Source organism: Calliphora vicina, chromosome 5, assembly GCF_958450345.1.
Source record: "Calliphora vicina chromosome 5, idCalVici1.1, whole genome shotgun sequence".
In the NCBI taxonomy this organism is placed as follows: Eukaryota; Metazoa; Arthropoda; class Insecta; order Diptera; family Calliphoridae; genus Calliphora; species Calliphora vicina.
In genome coordinates, this window is record NC_088784.1 from 67,519,814 (window position 1) to 67,543,716 (window position 23,903).

General features: G+C 28.7%; 1 protein-coding gene across 2 annotated transcripts in view; it reads left to right on the forward strand.

The window, feature by feature from the left end:
• The window catches only part of LOC135960969 (ubiquitin-conjugating enzyme E2 W), a 42,833-nt gene that overhangs the window by 9,336 nt on the left and 9,594 nt on the right, over positions 1 to 23,903 (forward strand). The window contains exon 1 of one of the 2 annotated variants that reach the window (XM_065512398.1): positions 5,955 to 6,088. The exons of the other annotated variant lie outside the window; for it this stretch is intronic. The gene's annotated coding sequence lies outside the window, so the exon portion shown is untranslated. Of the gene's footprint in view, positions 1 to 5,954; positions 6,089 to 23,903 lie in introns of those variants that run through there. 2 annotated transcript variants of the gene reach the window in all.

The following is a 23,903-nucleotide window of genomic DNA, read 5'->3' on the forward strand; positions in this document are numbered from 1 at the left end:
TTTTTTTCAGAAAAGAAAACGCCATAAGACTTTAGAGCGCTTAGAGAACATGTGTCATATTTATGTCAAATTATAAAACATGCAAACAATTTTGTAAGCTTTCTTCTTATAACAATTTTCCAAAACTGCAAATTGATAATTTCTATATTTTCAATTTCTTTTATTGTTTACAAATGGGACACCAACATTAACATAATTGATTTCAAAGGTCATATACTACATTCACATTGTACAGTGTGCATGTAATTTAACACATTTTAAATCTTTTCGTCAAAATAATCGAACTTATGCAATTGCATATTTGTCTTTATATTGTTGTGCAAAAAAGTGATTATTGTTGCTCCGGCAATATGTCAATACGAGTCATGCAACATATTGAATGTGGCCATAAAAAAAAACCCCATCAACTTGACATACGTAAACACGGAAGTTCAGCAAAAATACGAACAGTTAGTTACCAATGGTCTATAAATAAACAATATAATTATACAAGTGTTTATGCAAACATTAATGTTTTCATACATGTGTGTTTATATCGTCAGATAAAACTTAAAAAGCCTAGTCTAACAGGAGTATCAGGAAATGGTTACAAATAAAAAACAGTCTCACAACATAATATTGCAACCGTCAAACATGACCAGTCTCCTTCCATTCAGTCCTCTTACAAAATGTTCTTCCATCACTGCCTCTTAAATTGTATTTGGATTCATCCGAAAAGTGAACAGTATTTCATTTCTGTCTCGTCCAGTTTAAATGTTCGTTTACAAATTCTATACGAGCAATTTGTATTTTCTTAGAAAAGGAGTTTTTTTTCCGGGGTGATCAACCTTATTTGCCTGCGACTTACAGTTCTAAAACATGTTTCCAATTTTATATTAATTTTTAAACTCTCTACTATTATTGGTTGTATGACTTACAAATGCGGGATTTAAAATAGATGGGGTATCTTTTGAACCCTGTTTTGTAATATTGAAGGGTACATATCTGCCATTTATTCTCACTTTGTTATTGAATATTATAGTGTAAACAATGTTTTCTTTTGCTTCAAAAATGTCGAATTTTGTGCCAACAAAGCGCCATATGAGGGAAATTTTGATTTACTTCTTTAATTTGAATAACCGTGCCGCTGAAGCACACCGATTGTTCACCAACGATTATGGTGAATGTGTTCCATCCGCTTCAACGTGCTAGATTTTTTAACACGGAAAACAAAGATCACACAGGCCAGTCAAACAAGTTTGAATACTAAGAATTAATCCATGAAGATTGTTGTCAAACTCAAGCTTGTAAAATCATTGGGAGCTACACAAGCAGCAATTTCAAAACAAGCAGCAGGATTCATTCAAAAGCAGGGAAATTGGGTATTTGAATTGAAGCCATGAGACCTTGAAAGACGATTTTGCATGTCCTAAATGATGCTTGAACGCTATAAAAGAATACAATTTTTTCACTGAATCGTTACATGCGATGAAAAGTGGATCCATTAAGATAACCCGAAGCGTAAGAAATCGTATGTGAAGCCCATGGCACTAAGGTAAAGCGTACTATCTATTATGAGCTGCTGAAATCTGACCAGATCATCACAGAGAACCTGTATCGAACACAACTGATTCGTTTGAAGCGAGACATGAAACCGTAATAATCCATCATGACAACGCTCGGCCACATGTTGCAATACCTGTTAAAAAGTATTTATTTAGAATTAAGTGTTTGGGAAGTTTTGCCTCACCCGCTTTATACTATAGTCCAGACCTTGCTCCGTTCGACTACTATTTGTTTCGATCGATGCAGAACGCTCTCTATCCGATATTGGATTGATTCGTTATTGTATAGATTCCTTTTGGTTAGGAATCTATATGTTGTCACAAAGATTGAAAAGGTTTTAGCTAACAATGTCCAATACTTTGAATAAATTTACATTGTTCAAGTGTTTCAAAATAAAAGCCAAAATTTTGCAAAAATCCCGAATTTTTAAGCTCGAAAATTCAAAATCAAGAAATAACTTATTTCTGCACGAAAAAATCAAAATCAAAATCAAAAAATAATTCTTATTTCTGTTCGAAAAAATAAAAAAAAACTCTTATTTGCTGATTTTTATTATAAAATAGAGCGGAAACTATAAAAAATTCAAACAAAAAAAAATTACTCAAAATCATCAAACATTTTTGTTTTCACATAGTTTTTTTTACTAATTCATTCTCACCACTTAGGTTTTTGACAACTGAGTTAGGTCTTTGACACTCACCTGTCTGTTCCTAGTCAATGTATTTAAAGCATCACTCACTGTATATTCTACATATAAATAGCAGAGACGATATAGTGTTGCATATCTGTCCGTCTGTCAATTGAAATCAACTTTCCGAAACCCCCAAATAACTAACGAATATTGGGTATGGCCCCGAATAGGAAAATCGGCCTATAAATGATGATAAATCTCTCAGAAATACTCTGTAGATTCAAAATACATACTATGTTTCAAAATGCAGCCAAATCGCCGAGATATAAGATAATTTGTTTCCCAAAATGGATATTAAGGTGACGGTGTATATAATTCGCCACAGTCGAATATGCATAGCATTCAATCTTCTTATTACAAAACTTTTTTTGTCTCATTGTAATATTATTGAACTGCTAATTTAGACCTTATGCGTTTTAGTTGACGTAATGTTGTTAATTATTTCCATGCACAAAACAAGTAAAAATGTTAAATTTGACTTTGTGGAATATGTTGTACCTTAAATTATATAAACTAAATATAACCAAAGCGTTGCAACGTGATGCACGATATGTAATTTTTAATTAGAATATCAACATTAGGGAGCTTTTTTACTTTTTTTTTTGAATGCGGGGCGCATGCAGTAATCATTTAGTTGTAAAGAAATAGTAATATGTACTGAAAATCTAACTAACAAGATATAGAAATCAAAACAATATTTCAACCAAATTGTAGTTAATTATTACAATTTGTAATTTACAAATTTTCCCGACCAATATGTATCTTATACGGCGCGTATCCAAAAAAGGAAATTCCCCTCTCAAAATGGTTTAGCTGGATCCGCGCCTGATTTCAGATCAATTACACAGGTCAACAGTAAAAAAGACTTCACTAACCACTATATAGATTTGATGCATCGTGGTTACCTAAGTACAAAAATGGTAAAATTTTTTAATTCTTTGGATAGATTTTTTTAAAAAAATGTTGTTCTAAAATTGTGAATTTTCTTAGATGTTTCTCCACATAATTTATGATAACTCAAAAATGGTTAAACCGATATTATTGAAGTAAACTTAAAAAAGTTCAAATTTACATAAACTTTAATTCGGTTATATATTGCGTTTTAATCGGCTCAGTAGTTTCGGAGTTATAATAACAAATTGAAGCAAAAAATAAGCTTTTTACGTGAAAATAGCAAATTTTTGTGTTTTAAAAAACTCAGGAAAAATCGAAAACGGCAGGTTTATTACTTTGTCGCAAAGCCGCATATAATACCAACAAAACGAGATATCGATCATAAAAATCGATGGATTGTTTTCGAATTTATTCACAATTAGGTGAATTCGCTTATTTTCAGAAAATTGTATGTTCGTACAAGCGTGTACTTTGAGTGTAAATTTTACATGTGTTTTGTTATTGTAACAAAAATTTTAACAAAACCAAAACACATGTAAAATGTACACTCAAAGTACACGCTTGTACGCACACACAATTTTCACTTCAATATATTCTACGTTCTTAAAGAATCGATGAAACATCCTTGAACTTTCATTTACATTGTTATACTCAAACAAAAGCTTAACTTCTGTTTTAAAGTCATACAACTGTTTGAAAGTTAATTCCATGATATACAAGGAAAACCTGGGGCCAAATTACCGCTATCGTATCGAAAAATGATTTCGATATCGTAATTATAAAAAAATGTACTAAATTTCATGCTCAATATCGAATGCCGTAATCTCAAATCAGAAAATTACGATCGAATTTACTCGATATCGAATGCGGTAATTCGGAAATTCTAAAAGTCGAAATATCTTAAAAACTGCACTTTAGATCACAACCACTTAAACCCATTTACGACAAAGTTCTATTTAAGAGCAGTTCGAATATACTTTTATCCATATGTATAATATTAAAGCCCATTACAAATAAAAATACAAATTTAGTATGCCACCAAGTCTTTGTAGATACAAAAAGTAAAAAAAGTACAAACTTTTAAATTGTTGGTGTGTGGGCGGTAAAAGTGAAATGGTTATTTTCACTGCACTATTCATTACGTTATTGGTTTATTTACAACAGGTAAACAAAGTACGAAAATAATTTAACCTTAAATGTAAAAAAATCTATATTTAACAGTACTTGAATGCATTACAAAGCTACTAGGTTAAATTTAATAATGGAATCCCCAATTTCACAGAGATGCAAAGCAACAGCATCATTATTATAAATCATTTGTATTTCCCTTGTGACGAATGACTAAGTATTAAAGTCTAATCTATGCAAAATCACATCTATTTTGTGAAATAATATAATACACAAATGTATCTGCTTATTAAGAAAATATCTTACTCATCGTTTGATTTCTACAAACAAATATTGTTTTAACACTCTCTTACATATATAATACTCATCTTTTATAATTTTTAAAATTCTCTTTAATATACAAACTTGTGAGGTATCAGTCGTATCGAGAAATGGTACCATTTGTAGGAACTTTTTTTAGGTTAAAAAGTACCATGTGTGTTAATAACTTTAAAAAAAATATTTTTAAACAACTTTTGAAGTGAAGTTAAATTTTATACTTGTTCCTATGATAAACTTGTTCCTATGTTGAAAATGTTAAGAATCTTTTCATGATTTGTGCCAGCGCCATACAAATTTCTTCCCGGAATATGACTCTATGGTGCATAAATGGCTTTTATTTAGTTTCATGTAAAGAAATCACAAAACGATATTTGGTTTGGATCGATATTTGGTTTAACCATATCCCTCATATACAGTCCACTTCCCAAAATCACTAAAATACGCATAAATCTCTGACAAATATCATTATGTGGTTTTAATTCGACATCAATTGTATAGATGTACAGAATAATCTAACTACCTAATTTTATGAAGACCTACCTGTATCGATATCGATGCAAATTTTTACAAAGATCTATTGTATGTATGCAAAAATCATACTACTGGATTTTGTGACGGTCAGGCCATAGCTACCACATACGATTCACTTATGATACTTATAACTATATAACGAATCCTTATAGTTAGCGGAGTCGATTAAGCCATGTCGGTCTGTCAGTCTGTTGAAATCAATTTTCTGAAGACCCCTGATATCTTCGAGATCTAAATCTTCAATAATTCTGTCAGACATGATTTCGAGAAGTGGATATCTAATTAGATATTTCAAAGACCTTCGCAGCGTTGTTTTTGGGTTTTTTAGTTAGAAGTTGATCCTCTTTTTTGGCTGCCAAATTCCACTCAGACATGAATCCTTAAAAGTCGCTTTTATCACTTAGATCTGAACTTTGGTCACAAACTTGGTTTCATTATTTCAATATCATTCAATCGTTTCTGAATTCGTCACTGCCAGAGAATATAAAGATGCAAATAACTCGAATCAAAAAAAGCCGATTTTTCTTTATTTACCCGTTTTACCCGATAATATACAAAACAATTAATTATAAATAAGCAAACAACTTTGAAAAACTACACACTTGTGTTAAATGTGTTTAAATAATCCGTCACTGTTGGAGAAAAAACACATTTTTTTTTTATATTGCAAAAAATGTTTTTATTGTTGTGGATTTATTTATGTTTTTTTTTGTTGTTTTATTTAATTTAAATTTTGTTTTTGTTTTCTCTTTTTGCCTCTTGATCATGTGTATGAGTGGGTCTGTGCTGTCTAGCGGTTTTTCTTTGGTTTAGCGGGAGTTCACAAGCTGGTCTGTGACCACTTTGGCATCAGTTAGCTTTGGCACGCGAGTACGTCTGGTGTTGTTTTTATAGTTTTTTTTTAATGACAATTAAAATAAAAGAAATAAACATAATTTCTAGAAATATTAAACATTTTCGTGTAATTGTTATTTAACGGTATAACAACAATAAAATTAGCAAAATAAAAAAATTAATGGATACTGGATACAAAACAAACAAGAAAAACACAAAATGCTTTATTAAATTACAAAAAAATAAAATAAAAATTGTTTTTGATTTTACAGATAAATAGTAGTACTAATAAAATACTTAAATTTACACACATTATTGGTAAATAAATATGTACAACACATTGAACTCCATATGGGAAAACATGTTACCAATTTGCAATACTGTGTTAAATATATTTAAAATTTTCCTTTTATTTTGAAAACTATTGAAATTTACAACTAAAATCTTACATTGGTATATAATTAAATAAATAGTGATATGCAGGAATACCGGTAATATGCTCTGAAAACTATGTGGTAATTGCTTTAATATATGTTTTATTTCGCAAATAGGGACTTAATTAAGTCATTACTCCAAAAATACCGAAATTTGATTAATAAGTAACTACGTAGTTACATGTAAGAAATATGATAACTTATTGATTTTATATATGAACATTTCCTGGGGTCACGAACGTACGTTCGTACGCTTTTGATGTTTAAAGAATATAGACTTTTCCTAGCATTTTTTGCGAGGATTCCATCGAATTTAAGTTTTTATAATGATAGTTATAAACATGTGGAAACGAACGTACGCAAAATAGAAGTCAACTTTGGCTGACAGTAGTGAAATAAAAAAAAATCTGCGAAATGGAACGGAATATTTAAAAGCGATTAATTTATTTTTAAAGTGTATTAATGTAGGTCTCTATCCGGTATTTACATAATATAATATCTCTATTGGTTTTTGTTTAATTAGCTTAAGTACCGGTATCGAACGTACGGGTCGCGAACGTACGATTTTTCCATATGTTGTTTTATTATTATCACCATTAATTTTCCCATAAATATCTTCAAATTTCCTTAAAAACAAGTAAGAAAGTAATAATACCCTACACTAAGTAACATTTTTCTTTTCAATAATGTATATTCGTGAGTAATTTTCGAAGAGGGCATTATATGGGAGCTATGACCAATTATTGACCGATCACCATGAAATTAGGTCGTAGTTTATGTCTATGTGAAAGTTATTTATGTTGAATTTTATGTGCATACCAAGATTTTTATGATATTTATGAACGTTAAAGTGATTTACGGAAGTGGGTCTTATATGGGAGCAATGACTAATTATGGACCGATGATAATAACATTTGGTGACATGAATTCGGTATATATAAAACATATTTGGAACAATATTTGTGTTGATACGTATGTCATCAATTAAACATTTATGACCGATAAAGTCCAATTTCGGGAGGACATTTGTATGGGGGCTAGGTGAAATAATGGACCAATTTCATCCAGTTTCAATAGGCTTCGTCCTTGGGCCGAAAATTATATCGAAATATCTTCAATAAAACACTATGATTATCAACATTTTATTTTTCGATCCTGGTTGACTAATCGGAGGATATGCCCTTATGGCCTTACAGAAATAGGTATTACTAAAACCGGCATTTAGGTTCAGTTATTGTTTTTGTAAAGTACTTTCCGCGTTTGTCGAAAACTCTATTATCTAGGTATTCTTAATTTAGTTCCTACATGTTTCCGCAAAAACTTTCCCAACAACACTGGCGATGTTGAACATTAGTTAAAGGTCATGGTGCATATTAAAACATCTATCGTTCTAATATGCACCCATTTTCCATGACTCTGGCGCGTAAATCAAGCAGAATTTGATCGATGGCATTTGTTGTGTTGGCTTTGAGGGTCACTGTGTTTTGTGGCTTCTTCTCAAAGTCTTGCGGCTTATTAAAAACCCACATGAAAAATTCTAACGGGGTCAAACCGCACGATCTCCGTGGTCATGCCCTCAAAACTCTCGTGCAGAATATCCAATGTGACATAGCTGTGCGACACGTCATCCAATTCTGACCAAAATCATAGACCAATAACGCTCGCCTACGGTATAGCAAACGTGGTTCTCAAAGAAACATGGACTGAAACCCCCATCTAATAGTGACTTTTTGGGATGCGTTGGACGCTCTTGGATCGCTTTTTAGATCAGAAGTGCCGCGTCGTAAAGAGAATGTGACATTTATTAGAGTTGTTGACTTTGATGATCCATTTATTAAGGCTGGTGTTCCCTGAGAAACACCAGCCTTAATATCGTATATATAGGAGAACTCGTATTTAACAGTAACCTATGTAACTGTTAAATACGATTTTAATAGCAAATAAAAACGAATTGTGTTATACCCTACTTTATCAAAAGCTTTTTGGACAACTATGAATAATCCTGAACAATATTTTTAGTTTCCAATGTAACTTATATAAAGACCAACCACATTGTTCTCAAAATTGGTGGATATATTTACCATTAGAATCTCCATTGCGATTTCAACACAGAGTTATACATTTTAAATATGTACAGGAAACCTCTTTTAAACAGTGATTGGATATTTTTTTAGTTTTGCTGTCCTAATCTGAAGACTTTTTGCAGTAAAGTTTTGCTTTGTTTAATTGGCCAATCCATAGGGCATGTTTGGGACTAAATTATTTCATAAAACGACTGTCAAATTTTCATCAGTCTTTTCATAGACGATCACATTTTGCGATACACATTTGGGACAGTATCATATTAAAGTGAGTTATGTTTATATGAAATACGAATGGCTCTCATAATTTTTTTTAAAAAGTTTTCATAAAACCATTCTAAAAGCAGTTTGGATTTTACTTATGTTACTGTCCTAAAAGTCGTATTGTCTTAAACATCAATTAGTAGTTTTCAACCGTGTATTTCATTCAGTAGGTCGTTTTACATATTTTAAGGTATTTAGCAGCTTTATTAAAGTTTTGTTTATGATAATGATGTCAACAAATTAGCCATCTCCTCATGTTTCGCAAAAGTTCTTGATATCTGAAATAAATAAAATTGGTAGTTGTTAAATTTTATTGGAATCCTGAAATGAATATTTTAAAAGCAAGTTGTTCAGGTGTTACATTATCATTTTGACGTAATCGAGTTAATTGATTTTAAATATTGTTTAAAAATACACATGGTGTTACCTGAAGAATATAAATTAATTTATTTATTAATGCAAAGATGCAAGTAGTTTGTTGGAAAAGAATTTGGAAAAGAAACTGGATTGTTTTAGATAGCGAATTAGATATTGCGATGTCCGTCTATCTGTCAAAATTGACTTTTCGAAGCACCCAATTAACTTACAAACTAGTTCGGTAGCTATTTAAAATCGGCCTACAAATGGCTTTGATATAAGCAAAAAAACATGACTGTCTCAATTGTTTTAACTTTATTATTACATATATCTGCTTAGATATATTACTTAGAATGAACCAATTTCAGAAAAAAATTATTTTTTCCTACACAGTCTATTATAATAGCACTCTTACTTTTTTCTCTTTGTACTGTTAATAAATATTCACAAAAAACAATTCAATAAAAGGTAAATATTTAATATAAATACATGATCAATTGTTTATCTCTCAAGAAAATGAAAAAAAAAATAAAATAAATAAATCTGCTTTTATTTCCAGTATTTTTATGGACTATTGTGAACTTCCCATTCAATAAATGAACCATGATCATAAAATAAATATTTGCTTTGTTTAATAAATTTATTTTATAGCATTACAGAATAAGAATAATAACAAGAAATTACAATATTAACAATTACTTACTACAAAACAATGATTATAAAAACAGAAGTGGTAAAATAAACAATAATTCTTTGTTTCGATTGTTCTTTATACGTTCCGTCTGTGATGAATTGAAATATGTATTGACGTTCCTTTTTACAGGGCTGACTGACAGATAGTACGCATACATTTTTTTCTTCATATTTACCAACAAATTGAAATAAAAAATTAACATAAACAAGTAAGAGAGCTATATTCGGCTGTGCAGAATATTATATACCCTTCACCAAATTATACTTCAAAATAATACTATTAAATATTTTTAGGTAAACAAATTTTTTTTTTCCAAAGTATTTTTTTTTGAACTTTTTGGTAAAAAAAATTTATCGAACTGTTTTTTTAAATTTAAATTTTTTTTTAATGTTTAGCGAAAAAAAAACTTTTGGTGAAAAAAAAATTCGGGTTAAAAAATATGTTTTCCGATTTTGACCTATTGTAGGTCCAACTTACTATGGTCTTATATACGTCGTTGCAAAGGTCTTTGAAATATCTATCATTAGGTAGGTCAAAAATCGAGGTTGTCCTGGTTTTTTCCTTATATCTCAGCCATTTGTTGACCGATTTTCTCGATTTTGAGATATTGATGTATGAATCGTGTAAGTTATTTGGGGTATTCGGAAATTAGATTTCACAGGCGGACATGGCTTAATCGACTCCGCTATCTATAAGGATCCAGAATATATATACTTTATAGGGTCGGAAAATTATATTGTGGAAATTACAAACGGAATGACAAACTTATATATACCCTTCTCACGAAGGTGAAGGGTATAATAATGTTTTTTAATATAGGTACTACATACTAATACGTTAATTTGCAACCGTCACATCTCAATATATCAAATTTCTCGGAAAGGAGATGAACGTAAAATTACTTAGAATCATAACAAATGTTATTTTTGAAAATACCTGTTTAAAAGTAAACATTTTAATGAATAAATAATTCAATGAGTTAATGATTTAACTCCATTTAATTTGACAGCCAGGTAATTCTGATGAGAAATCGGCATAATTTTTGGTAAATATTCTGCACACTATCTGCGTATTTATTCTCAGAAATAATGTAGAAAATTTTGATATACATATGTATTTCTCAGTATAAATATCCAGATAATGCCCATATTTTCCGATTTTTCATCAATGTTATCTGGCAATACAATTCGCCATTTTTATACCCATCATCATTCCGTTTGTAACAGAACGAAATATTCATCGCAGACCCATTTCTCCTAAGATTCTAAGACGATCTAGCGATGTCCGGTCTTCTGTCTGTTAAAAACTCGATAGGGTCCAAGCGAAAAGAACTAGCTGGCACAAATACTCTCTGTTTATGTTTTTTTGGTATTGAAAATGGGCAATATCGGTGCATGATTAGTTCCAAGTACTCTGAAATTACGGTAATTTTATCAGTACAGTAATCATTATAGCAAATCATGCAGGGCTGCTCGCAATTGTATTTTATTTTTTAAGTTATAGCGGTCTTTTTGCCAATGAACATATTTTATATTTTAAACATTGTTTATAAATAATTGATTTTAGTTTTTATTTAATATTATTTTGAAATACACACAAATATTTATTACCAAAATCTATAAACATTCTAAAATAAAAACAATATGCTTTAAATTGCTTTTAAAATGAATTTGGGATAAAATTATTTTTTTTTAAATATTCTTTAAGGAAATAAAATATTGCGTGTGATTTGTTTTGTATTCGCTTAATAATTATTAGATTTTGTTTGTGTTGAGAATTTTTAATTAACCCGTCAAGCCTCCCCAAATGCTATGCCGTCCATCACTTTGTTTCACGAGACTTTTTTTTTAATGGAAAGTTTGCGTTGTGCATATTTAATATTTAAATAGAATTTTAATTGAAAATCTAAACAAATTTCAACAAGTACATGTTTATTATAATAAACATAAAAGTTTTCCTAAACAATAGGGAATTTTTTAAAATGTATCAATACTTTTCTTCGAAAATATGACGGTCAGAAAATAATGGACCCAGCAATAGTTTGACATTGACATTTTTAGGAGGATGATGAATGATTTTCTATTCTGACATCGAAAGTCTGATCAAGTTTTGCAATATCTCTTTTTAAAAAAATATTCCAAATAGTCTGGTAAATCTTAATATTTTGCTATTGTTAACTTGTATATTATGAAAATTAATTCAAAACCACTTTAATTATAAAATCACAATAGCTGCACTAATAATAGTGTTGAGACTTTTGTATTGTTTTACTTAAAGTACATTGGAATATACTCATAGTTATACTATATATATTTGATTAATGGATTTGCTTTGTTTTTAATTTACTAGAAAGTTTTCCATTGCAAAAATAAATTTTAAAATAAAAGCATAAATTACTTGCAGTCAATAAGTCACTTAATAAAAAGAATTTTGCTGCCTGCAAATCATTTATTGCATGACGAAAAGTAACTGGAAAATAAAAATGTCATTCAGTTATTTAACACTGGCTGTTAGATAATAGTTTTTTTTTTACGTAATAATGCAGCAATTGTGTTACTTTATAGTTTCTTATCACTTTTAGTGCACAAATTTAACTTAATTTTTGTCTTAAAATTGTATTCTACTTCAAATACAAATTGTTTAAAATTTAAAATGACGTCTAGAAGAATTTTAATTTGCACTGTGGGTTCAGATTTAAGCTCTTATTCATAACATCATTTTTATATTTAATCAAAGTTTTATTATTCAAACTTTGTTTTACTTTTTATAAAATAGAAATTGCATTATTAAAAGGGGGATTAATATTTTGTTTGATAAAATTTAAATTCAATACAAGTTTATAATAGTTTTATTCTAACAATAAAAATGTTTATTAATAATAAAAAGTATATAATTTCTACATAATAAATTCGTTTAGTTTAAAAAAAATGGGAGGATTGAATTAATGGTTTTCCTGAATTGGATTATCTACTGCAATAAGCATAACAAGGGCTTATATTCAATAATGTCAATTGTACATTTAATTACTTTTTATACCCTTCACCTTCGTGAGAAGGGTATATATAAGTTTGTCATTCCGTTTGTAATTTCCACAATATAATTGTCCTACCCTATAAAGTATATATATTCTGGATCCTTATAGATAGCGGAGTCGATTAAGCCATGTCCGTCTGTCTGTCTGTCTGTTGAAATCAACTTTCCGAAGCCCCCAAATAACTTACATACACGATTCATATTGTTAGTGCTTTTTGCCGGAATGACCCGAGTTCACTCAGCCAAGGGCTGTCAACCGCTGCTGTACAACAACAACAATTGTTATAAATAAATATAAATATTTGTCAAGTATAGACAGGGGGTTAGGCAAATATGTTTTATTAATTAAAAATAAAGTATTTGTACGGAGACTTAATTGAAATCAAAATATCGGGTATATTCCTGGTTCGGTTGCTATTTAAAATCCAGCTAATCGTCCCGGCCTACAAAGTTTCATTATCTATGATATTTTCTGGCTACGTTAATTTTCTTAACTCTTAAATGCATAATTTTTACTTTTATTTTTCTATAAAGTATCAAATATTTATTTGATTTCTATAGAATTTCTTTAGCTGAAACTTATCGTACTCCATTTGATTTTGCTGAAGGAGAATCTGAATTAGTATCAAGCTTATGTTCGTCTAAAATTAATTGGAACTGGAATGTATTGACAACAATATGTATTTAAGTGTTAAACATTTAACCCTCAATAAACTGATAAAAAATATTGTAAGCATTACTTTAATCCCCCGAGTAATTTCATCAACAATAGTTTTCTTTACAGTGTACTTATTTCCTATATGCAAATAACTAAATATTTATGTCAATATCACCAATAGACAACAATTTGTATAGTGAATTTTTTCATACATACATGTATAAATAATGCAGTAAATAAAACTGGTGTGTTAAAAAAATAATATTTTAAAGTTAATTAAACTAACAATGCAGTGAATGAACTTTTGTTAGTCAGCTTTTAGATGTTGGCACATGAATGAATGACTGACTATGTGTTTACATTTAGTTTAGTGGGATTATCATGTTGAGGGTTTAGGAGGTATTTTTCCCCCTGGAAAAAAAACGTAATTAGTTTTCTACATTTGCAATTTTTCATTTATATTTAATTTGTTTTGCTCAAAATATAAGAAATATTATTTATTTATTGTTAAAAATATAAAATTCATGATGTTTTAAATCAGATCGCTATATGAAATATAGGGTCAAATCGGATATGCATATCTATTAATTTTTCTTCTTCTAATTCTCACTAATTGTCGATTTTGTGTTAGTGTCTTAGAATAGGTTTAGTTTTATAAGAATTCATTCAATTAAATTAGTGGTTCCATTAGTATGACCGCAACTGTAAATGTGCATATGAGGTGTTTTCATTCAATATTGAGTGCATGATAATAATTAAGTGTAGAAAACAATTTGTAATTTGAAACTATAACTATAATTAAATTTCTTAATTTAATATAGAGTGATTGTTTTCTTATTTTTATTGTGAATTCGACATACATACTATTAAATTTATTTATATAGAAATACAACGTAAATATATATCACACAATTTGTTAAAGACAGTCACAAGTCAAAAAATACACTTTCGAGTAAAATTACTTTCAATGTAATATTTCGGATTATTTTAGATAAAAGTAAATGCTCTATATGGCAAAATCCTATAATTTTTTAATATTTGGGGTTGAAAAAAATATGTTTTTTAATCGATGTCCGTCCATAGTCATAAAAATCGATCCTGAGTTATGTTAAATCCGTTCGCGTAAAAGGCATTTTACTTTTTTATATATTCTGAACCTTATGAAATTCTAAGACGATCTACCTATATCCATCTGTCTGTCTGTCTGTTGAAAACATTATAGAGCGCAAACAAAAGGAAGTACGTAGCTGCGGAAAATTTTCCACATATACTCTCTGTTGATAGTGATTCTTTGGTATTGGAAATGGACAATATTGGTAAGCCCTATACAATTGTTCCCCCAGAATACTGTTTGACATGTCATACATATGTTGATTATGCCTTAATCCTGATTTAAAATATTGCTAAAATCGGGTAACATTTGTCTCTAGAACCCATACAAGGTTCCCTTCAGAAAATGACTTTAAACATTCATAATTTCCTATAGTAATTAATATCGTAATAAAATTGGACATAAACAAGTTTCATATAAACCTAAATTTTTCGTCAAACTTATGTTAGGAACGGTCCATAATTGACCCTACTCCCTATATAAGTACTATATCAGAAAAATATTTTATTGTCACATATTTATGGTGGGTATACAAGATTCAGCACAGCCGAAAATTTAATGAAGTGCCATTTTTAGTTTAAATAAGTAGTTATTAGATTTGAAAATGTTGATGCAATATATCAAGTATTTTATAACAATTTTTGTTTCTCCTGTAAACTTATGAAAAGTGATGTTACGTCATTTTGCATTTTAGGCGATGATTTTAATTATATGACACGTCAATTTCCTGTCAAAAATTATACAAAAATTTAAAATAATCGTACTCACGACTTAACTAATACCTAAATCTGGCACATAAAGTTATCATAATTCTCTTCTGATTCTCTTAGGTGCCAAATTAAATATTTATAATATTGTTATTATTGACTTAAGTTGTTATTTTTTTTATTTATAAAATTTATTAACAAATTCATTAATTTTTGATGCACAATGTGTTTGTTCACTAAATTTTCTAAAATGCCAGAGTAATTATCAATTTTTATCCAATTCACACATTTTATCAAATGGGTATTTAGTCTTTTCTCATCAGCATGATACTTATGTTTAAAGAATTTTTAAAATTTCTATATAATATGAAAATATAATAATAATAATATGCGATGAAAATAATGTCTGTGGTTGTGAAATAAGAATATCATAAGTATTAAAATTAGCGATATACACATTATAAATAAAGGTCTATTTTAAAATTACAAAATTGCATTATATTGAATCATGAATATGTCATTACAAATAGGCACGATAGGGCTACATGGAAGATTGTTCAGAAATGTTTTGTATTGGGAGAATCCACATCAAAACGGACAGAAAAATGCAATTTTCGGATTTGACATCTTCGATTTTAATGAATATTAGCACTAGGGATGCCAATCCCGAAATCCCGGGATTTGTGAAAAACAATCCCGGGATTTTTCGGGATTAGCAAATCCCGAAAATTACGAAATTTTTTAATATTTTAGGATGAAACCTAGAAAGCTAAATTTCAGCATACTTATAATACTAATAAAAAACAATATGTAGTTTTGGTCTTCTATGGAGACTTGAATAAGTATTTATGAATGAATGAAATTTATGTTAATATCATCATTACACCATTTCAATATTGTTACAAGTTTTTTAACTATATTATAGTCACTGTAACCATTTATATGATTGTGGTAACCATAATATGGTTAACTTACGATTCACATTATTGTCTCAACCATATATATGGTTACAGTAAACATATATATGTTTGTGACAACCATTTATATGATGAAGGACTTATCATATTATGGTGCTCTCGGCTTAAGGCTTATCATAATCTGAGAACAACATATTATGATAAAATTATTCATCATAAATATGGTTGCCACAAACATATATATGTTTACTGTAGCCATATATATGGTTGAGACAATCATGTGAATCGTAAGTTAACCATATTATGGTTACCACAATCATGTAAATGGTTACTGTGACTATAATATAGTTAAAAAACTTATAACACTATAAATGGTTACAGTAACCATGCCCAATTATATTTTTTCTCTGCGTGTATATACAAATTATTTATTGACAATAAAATATTTTCTGATATAGAGGTTATATTATTATTGATTGACTGGTCCTCACAAGAGTTGGTAGAAAGATTAATTTTTTTCATATAACTTGTTTATTCAATTTTATCACTATATTAATTATTATAATGAATGTCAAATTCATTTTCTGAAGGGGACCATGTATGGGGACTAGGGACAAATGTAGCCCGGTTTCCGCAATACTTTATATATATTTTAATTCAATTCATTAGTTTTTGCTTTGTTATATATATATTTCTACTTAGGCCCATTATTTCAACTTGCCGTTATAGTTAAAGTTACCTTTAAGGGTACTTTTTTCTATTGCTTAAAGTTACCTTTAACTATAACGGCAAGTTGTAATAATGGCCCTTAGTGTATTAACGAAATAAATAGTTTTTATTGTTCAACTTGATGTTTTTTGACATTTAATTAAAATCCCGAAGTCCCGAAAAATACCGAAATCCCGAAAAATCCCGGGATCCCGGGATTTACATTTCTAAAATCCCGAATCCCGGGATTTGTAAAATCCAGTCCCGTTTGGCATCCCTAATTACCACACATATTACAGTTGCAAAGGGTTCCCCAAATTAATGACTTTTTCATCGGAAACCCTTTTCAATTCAAAAATATCGCGATTTGAAAATTTAAAAATTTGTTAAAATTGTCTAAAATTATATACACATAATTACCCATAACATTGAAACTACTCAAAGTCCAACATAATTTTTGATTCCACTTAAAATGGTGTGAACAAAATTGTTTACTTATAAAAGGTTAAAGGTCAATTTTCGGAGTATATATTTCAATGTAAAAATATCAAACATGAAAAAACGTACTTTTAATAACGTTTTTCTTTACAACTCCTGAACTAATCGAGTCTCCATCGAAATTTTTTTTCACGAATATAGTAGATGGTTTATGTGTCCTCATATCGCTTTCTTTATTAATTATTAACACCGCGACCTTTGATATGTTTTACATTGAAATATATACTTCTAATATTGATCATTAAACTTTTGGAAGTAAACAATTTTATTCATACCATTTTAAAGACAATATCTTTGGCATTAAAATGGAGTAAAAAATTATGCTGGTCTTTGAGTAGTTTCAAAGTTATGGGCAAATTATGTGTATATAATTTTAGACGCTTGTACTTGTACTTTAATGTATCCCAGGACATGTCCGATTTTAAGCACCTCGTCCAAAAAGGCAACGGAAGCAATTATAAAATCTTTAAATGAGGATTTCCGGAAAAAGTAGATAAATTTATAAATACCGAGTAATATACCAATATTTTAATGTTTAATGAATTTGTACAATATTTGAATAAATTTACGTATTTTTGAGAATTTTTATATTTAATGTATAAGTTTTTTTTTTGACTCACTCTTAATTCTGAACTTTATTACAATAACAAAAAAAGTACAAAAGTTCAAAATTTTAATATACTAGTGCCCAAGGTCTATTAATAAGGTCTGTGCAACTAATCAGCTGATAATTTTTTGCCCCTTTGTGTTTACATACTGTGCTTGTCAACTGAAAAAATAAATTAAAAACATAAAATAGTATTAAAAGTAAAAATTAAATTTCACAAACAAAAAAATTATGGTTTTTGTGACAATTATGTTGCTGGCGCAGATTTCTGCCAAGGAAAACATTCTGTTGATACAGCCATTCTGTTAGTTGAGTATATCTATTGCCTGTTTGCGTCTCATATCTTGCCTTTTCAATTTGTTATTATTTCATTACTATTCCCCTGAAAACTGTGCTCCTTGGCAACTGAACGCACTTGTGAACTGCAAGATGCTTCATTATTCTCCAGATATACTTCGCGTTTTGGTGAAGCCATTATTAGTTTAGCCTTCTTTTTCATATTTTTATTAGTTATTTATTATTAATTATTCATGAATTTCAAATATTTAAAAAAACTAACATGAATGTTGTTGAAAAGAAAATTATATTATGTACGTTTGTTTTGGTATTTTAGTCAGCTGTTTTTGACAAGTTCAGTATAGTTTTACACAAACAAAATGCCTGTTTTTCTTTTTGTTTTTTTATTGTTGTAGAGTTGCACAGACCTTATTAATAGACCTTGCTAGTGCCCATGTTTGTAATTTGTTATTTCACCCTCATACAAATGTGCTCCTGAAATATAATTTTTGGGCCTACATAAGGCCCTCTTCGGAAAATTACTTCAAGGAGTATGAAACTCTTAAAAATTTTGGGAAAATAAGTATAAGATAGAAAGAAATCACATGAACAAAAATGTCGGTAAATCCGAAAAAATGACATTTATAAAATCCCGAATCCGGGAATTGAATAATTCAGTTCCGTTTGACATCCCACTTAAAAATATAAAATTTTGAGTTGTGCCGGTCTTGCTTTAGGTGAGTGTGAGAGTTCATTAATACATATATACGTATATATGTATGTATACTCGTCTAAATCGTAATATTTTATTTTCATTTATTTCAATTTCAATGCGACACTATTTTTATTTACTTTTTTTTTGTGATTTTTCTTTATTGAGAATACAACACGTGAAATGTGCATGCAATTAAAACAAAATGTAAATGTGTAAATCTTATAATGAACTTAAAAATGTATTTTTATACAGATCATTATTTTTATTTTGCTTTTTCAAACTCATGTTAGTAATTGTGGTTTGATTTGTCTTTTTGTGGTGGTCAGAATAAGATAATTAATTGTATGGTTTTAAATAAATATGTATTTTTTCATTTTCGATTTAATTGCGGTTAAAACAATTGTTGGAAAAAACCTATTAGAAATTATTTTGTTCTTATTCATATGTATGATATTCTACTTTCTATTCTATGGTTAAGAATAAATATACTTATTAAAAGTATTAAATAATTTCCAACGACGCTAAATCAAACATTTTACAAAAGTAAAAGTCTAAAAATATGTAAATTGGCGTCGAAACTAAGGTTCCAAATTTCCACGGCTTTTTCCATTCCCGTGAAATATTAAAAAATCTATTCCCGGAAATTTGTTAGTACTAAATAAAGCCAAAAACCAGTCAAATTTTTTAAATAATCGTTAAAAATTCAAAAATATTTTTATTAAAATGTTTTAGAAGTTCGACTGTTAAATCTGAAAAAAACTGCGTAATATGTTTCGAAATAGAACTTTTTTAAAACAGAATGTCTCGTATATAAGCAAATATAAATATTCATACAAGTTTTAATGTTAAGTATCTCAATAATTCATTTAAGAACTTAAATTTCAATTTGTATAAAGTCGACCTACTAGAAATGTTATTTTCCTGTTTTGATTGTGATAACAGACTTTATTGATAACACAGTGATACAAAAAAGAATTAAGTAGAAATACCTGGGAAGTGATACTATTTTTCTGGTAGGTGTTATCGAGTATAACAAGAATCTGTTTTTGAAATTTGCCAAACACCTCCAGAATCTTGAGTTACGGGTAAAATCATCGGTTTTTTGTACCTTTATGCACATACTGCTGCAAGTACCGAACAAATGGATATGATCTAATTATTTGATTCGCAATAAATCATAACGAATCTGTATTGTCTGTGAAAAAAATTTGTAACTTTAAGAAGAAAACTTATACAAATTTCCCAGGGTTTTTCTAAAAAATATTCCCGAAAATTTTATCCCGAATATGAACCCTAGTCGAAACTGCCAAATTGGCGCAGTGTTAAATGTAAAGCTATCTGTATTGCGTTTTTTAATAAATTTTGTTTATAATTCTAAAATCTTTTTGATTACATTGCACATTTTCTTACAACTGTTTGCACAATTTCTATATTTACTTATTTTTCCTTTCATACAAACATACATTCTATACATATCTACATACATATGTATTCCAAATTGATTTTCAATTGTTATTTTTAATTTTTAAACATTGGACTTAATTCATTATACAAGTGGTACAATTACAGTGAGCAATTCAACGCCAATTTTACATTGTAGTGCCACTTGATCGACTGTTTCGATCGATCATGCGTGTATTGTGTGACTTTCTATAGACATGCTTGCAATTACAGAATTACAAATCTTTATATGCATAAATATTTGAAATTTACATATGAATACAGTATTTCCAATGGATGGTATGTCTGTGCTGTTCTTAAGAATATTAAAAAAACATACTCTTAAAAACTATATAATATGTAATTGAAAGCGATTTTAATCGATTGAACCAGTAAAAGTTTTTAATTTTACATTCAAAAATGTTTAAATTAATACTAGAGCTGAAACGAATGTTCTGTTTCAGTTTAAAATTGGAGCAAACATCAGAATTTGTAACAATATTACACAAACTAATGAAAAGCTATTTTGAACTTGTATAGAAAATATTTAAAATAACCATCCAGAAACGTACTTTTCTGTTCAAGATATAAGATGATATTGAACAAAAGTCCTGCTGCATTTGTAGTATATTAAACAATAGCATTGAATTATTATTAAATTTGTTGGTCGTATAAAACTTTAAAAATTAAAATAGGGTTAATAATCGAGAAAATTTCTCGGGGAATTTCTTTATAAGTTTTCTTTTTAAAGTTACAGTATTATTTCTGCACATATAAAATAGACTCGTTGTGATTTGTTGTCAATCGAATAATTCGAGTACAGATATCCATAGACTTTTCAGTTGACATTGAAGAATTACGATTTAAATAACGTAAAGCTATGTAAAGACGGTTGTCAAATCTTACAATATTGTCAGAAAAATTTTCAGAAAATGTCTAACAACTGCGTGAACTTACAATTTTTGTCTTGCAGATTATTATAAGATAATTGTCACATACTTTTATTGTCAAATGTACGAATTTTATGCATCTGACAATGATGTCATTTTTTCTATTGGCAACACTGTACATATGTATTTAAAAAAAAACAGTGTGAACTGATAATTTTTGTTGGTAGATAAATTTATTGTCTGGCAATGAAATTGTAAGATTTTCTTACAATCGTCTGAACTGACAATTTACCTGTTGCTAAAAATTTTCATCGCCAGCATATTGCCAGATCTGACAACATTGTATGATCTGACAACCGTTTATAGATTGCATAAGTTTTATCAGCCTAACTAAAAATTGTCTTCAAATTAATTCACTAAAATCTTAATTCGGAATTTAAAAATGTCAGCCATTCAATCCATAAATCCATTCAACATCTAATTCTTTAGCTTTATTCTAATTTAATGTGCCCCGATAGACCAGTCGATAGTGTGCTGAACTATTAATCTGAGGGTTGCGGGTTCGATTCCCGTCAGAGACTCTGGGTGTAACTGCAGACAAGCAAAACGCTTCGCAGTTTGTGTTTGTTTAAAAAAAAAAAAAAAAAAAAAAAAAAAAAAAAAAAAATTAAATTTTTAACTTTAATTCATTGTTGTATTACTTCATATAATGCAATTAATTCATAACAGAATTAATTAATTCGCCTTTTGAATAATTAATTCAAATCTCATACATATCGAATTAAAATATTTTTTCTTCATTCAGTTTTGTTTTCGTTTTGCTTTTAATCATTTAGAATCGGGTGCGAGCGTCTCGGCAACAAAGACAATATTTGTTAATTGTCAAATGACTGGCAATGTTGTGGCACTTTAAAAATGCAAAAAAAACAAATAAACAAAATTAATTTATTTTGAGAATCGTTGGATTTTTGAGGATAGTTTTATGTATTTTCTTGCATTTATTTACCAAATTATTTGTTTAAAATAGAATTTATAAAATTTTAAATATTTTTTAATTAAAATTAATTTTTTTAATGCGAACAAGAAAATTTAAGAAAAGTTTGACAATCGAAAAGACAACACAAACAAACAAATAATAATCAGCTGTGTAACTTCACTTTATTAAAACACCTTGACAAAATGAATTGAAAAAATTAACTTAAGCCTTTTTGTAATACGAGTAGATTTGAATTGAAGAAAAATTTAAACATTCAATACATTTTAAAAGCGATTTTGTAATGGATTTGAATTCAAGAAATTTTGAATGATTCAATAAGGAATTAATTCTATATAGAATGAATTCTCAAAGGAATGAATACCATACATTTGAAGTACAAAGAAATTAAGCCTATGAATTTATTCATAAGTCCCGGTCCATACTGTGAAACATTTGCTGCAAAATATTTTTAAATTCTCCTTTGAAACTGCATTCGTGTCCACACAGTGAAGTTTTTGCTTTTCAGTTTTTTACATTTCTGACCAGAACGAATATGAACGAATAAATGTGGATGACATACTCAACAAAAACTTCATGTACATGAAACAAAGTACCCTTTTCCATTCCTCTTTCCCCTTTTATCAACAAACTCAAATGTTTTGCAGCAAATGTTTCACAGTATGGATGGGGACTAATGAATTCATTAACGGAATGATTAAGAGATAAAATTTATTTTGATTTCGAAAATGGATTTAAGAATTAATTCTTTCGAACCTTAGATTTAGACTGACTCATTTGATTACAAAAACGTTTCAAGTAGTTTGAGCTATAGAGAATAGACATAGAGCGGAAACTGTCAAAGACCTAACTCAGTTGTCAGAAACCTAAGTGGTGAGAATGTATTAGTAGAAAAAACAATGTGAAAACAAAAACAACACTCGTATGTGTGATTATTTTGAGTAATTTTTTTGTTTGAGTTTTTTCTAGTTTCCGCTCTATGTTTCTCTATGGTTTGAGCTAATACAAATTGAAATTTTAAGTTCTCAAAGGAATTATTAAAATGCATAATATTAAAATGTAAAGGATTCACATAAAGAGTAAATACTGGTCTAAATTTGTTAATATATGTATATTCTGATTTGAAAAAGATCTTTCTGTTTTTCCAGATTTAACTTAACCGGAGATCTTAAACCGTTTAATAAAAGTAACATAGAATTTTGAACGATTATTTAAACAATAGTTCTGGTTCTAACACTTTAATAATCCACCACATCCCAAGTCCTTTCAGAAATAGTATGATGAATATAAGGACATAGACAGAAAACACATAATCATTTGCTCTCTGACTATGTAATATAATCATCAAAAGTTTATATTGGGTGGAGGAAAGACTGTGTCATAATATAAATAAACATTTTCAGGAAAGAGGTGTGATTTTGTTCAGCAGAAATGCTAATTTTCATTAAAACTTTTTAGATTAAGTGTTTGTTTTAATTTTTTTTTTAATATTGGGTAAATAAAAGAATGATAGATTGTTGTTTATTTGTGATTTATATTTTTTTTTTTTTGCATACCGGAGGAGGTTTAACATTT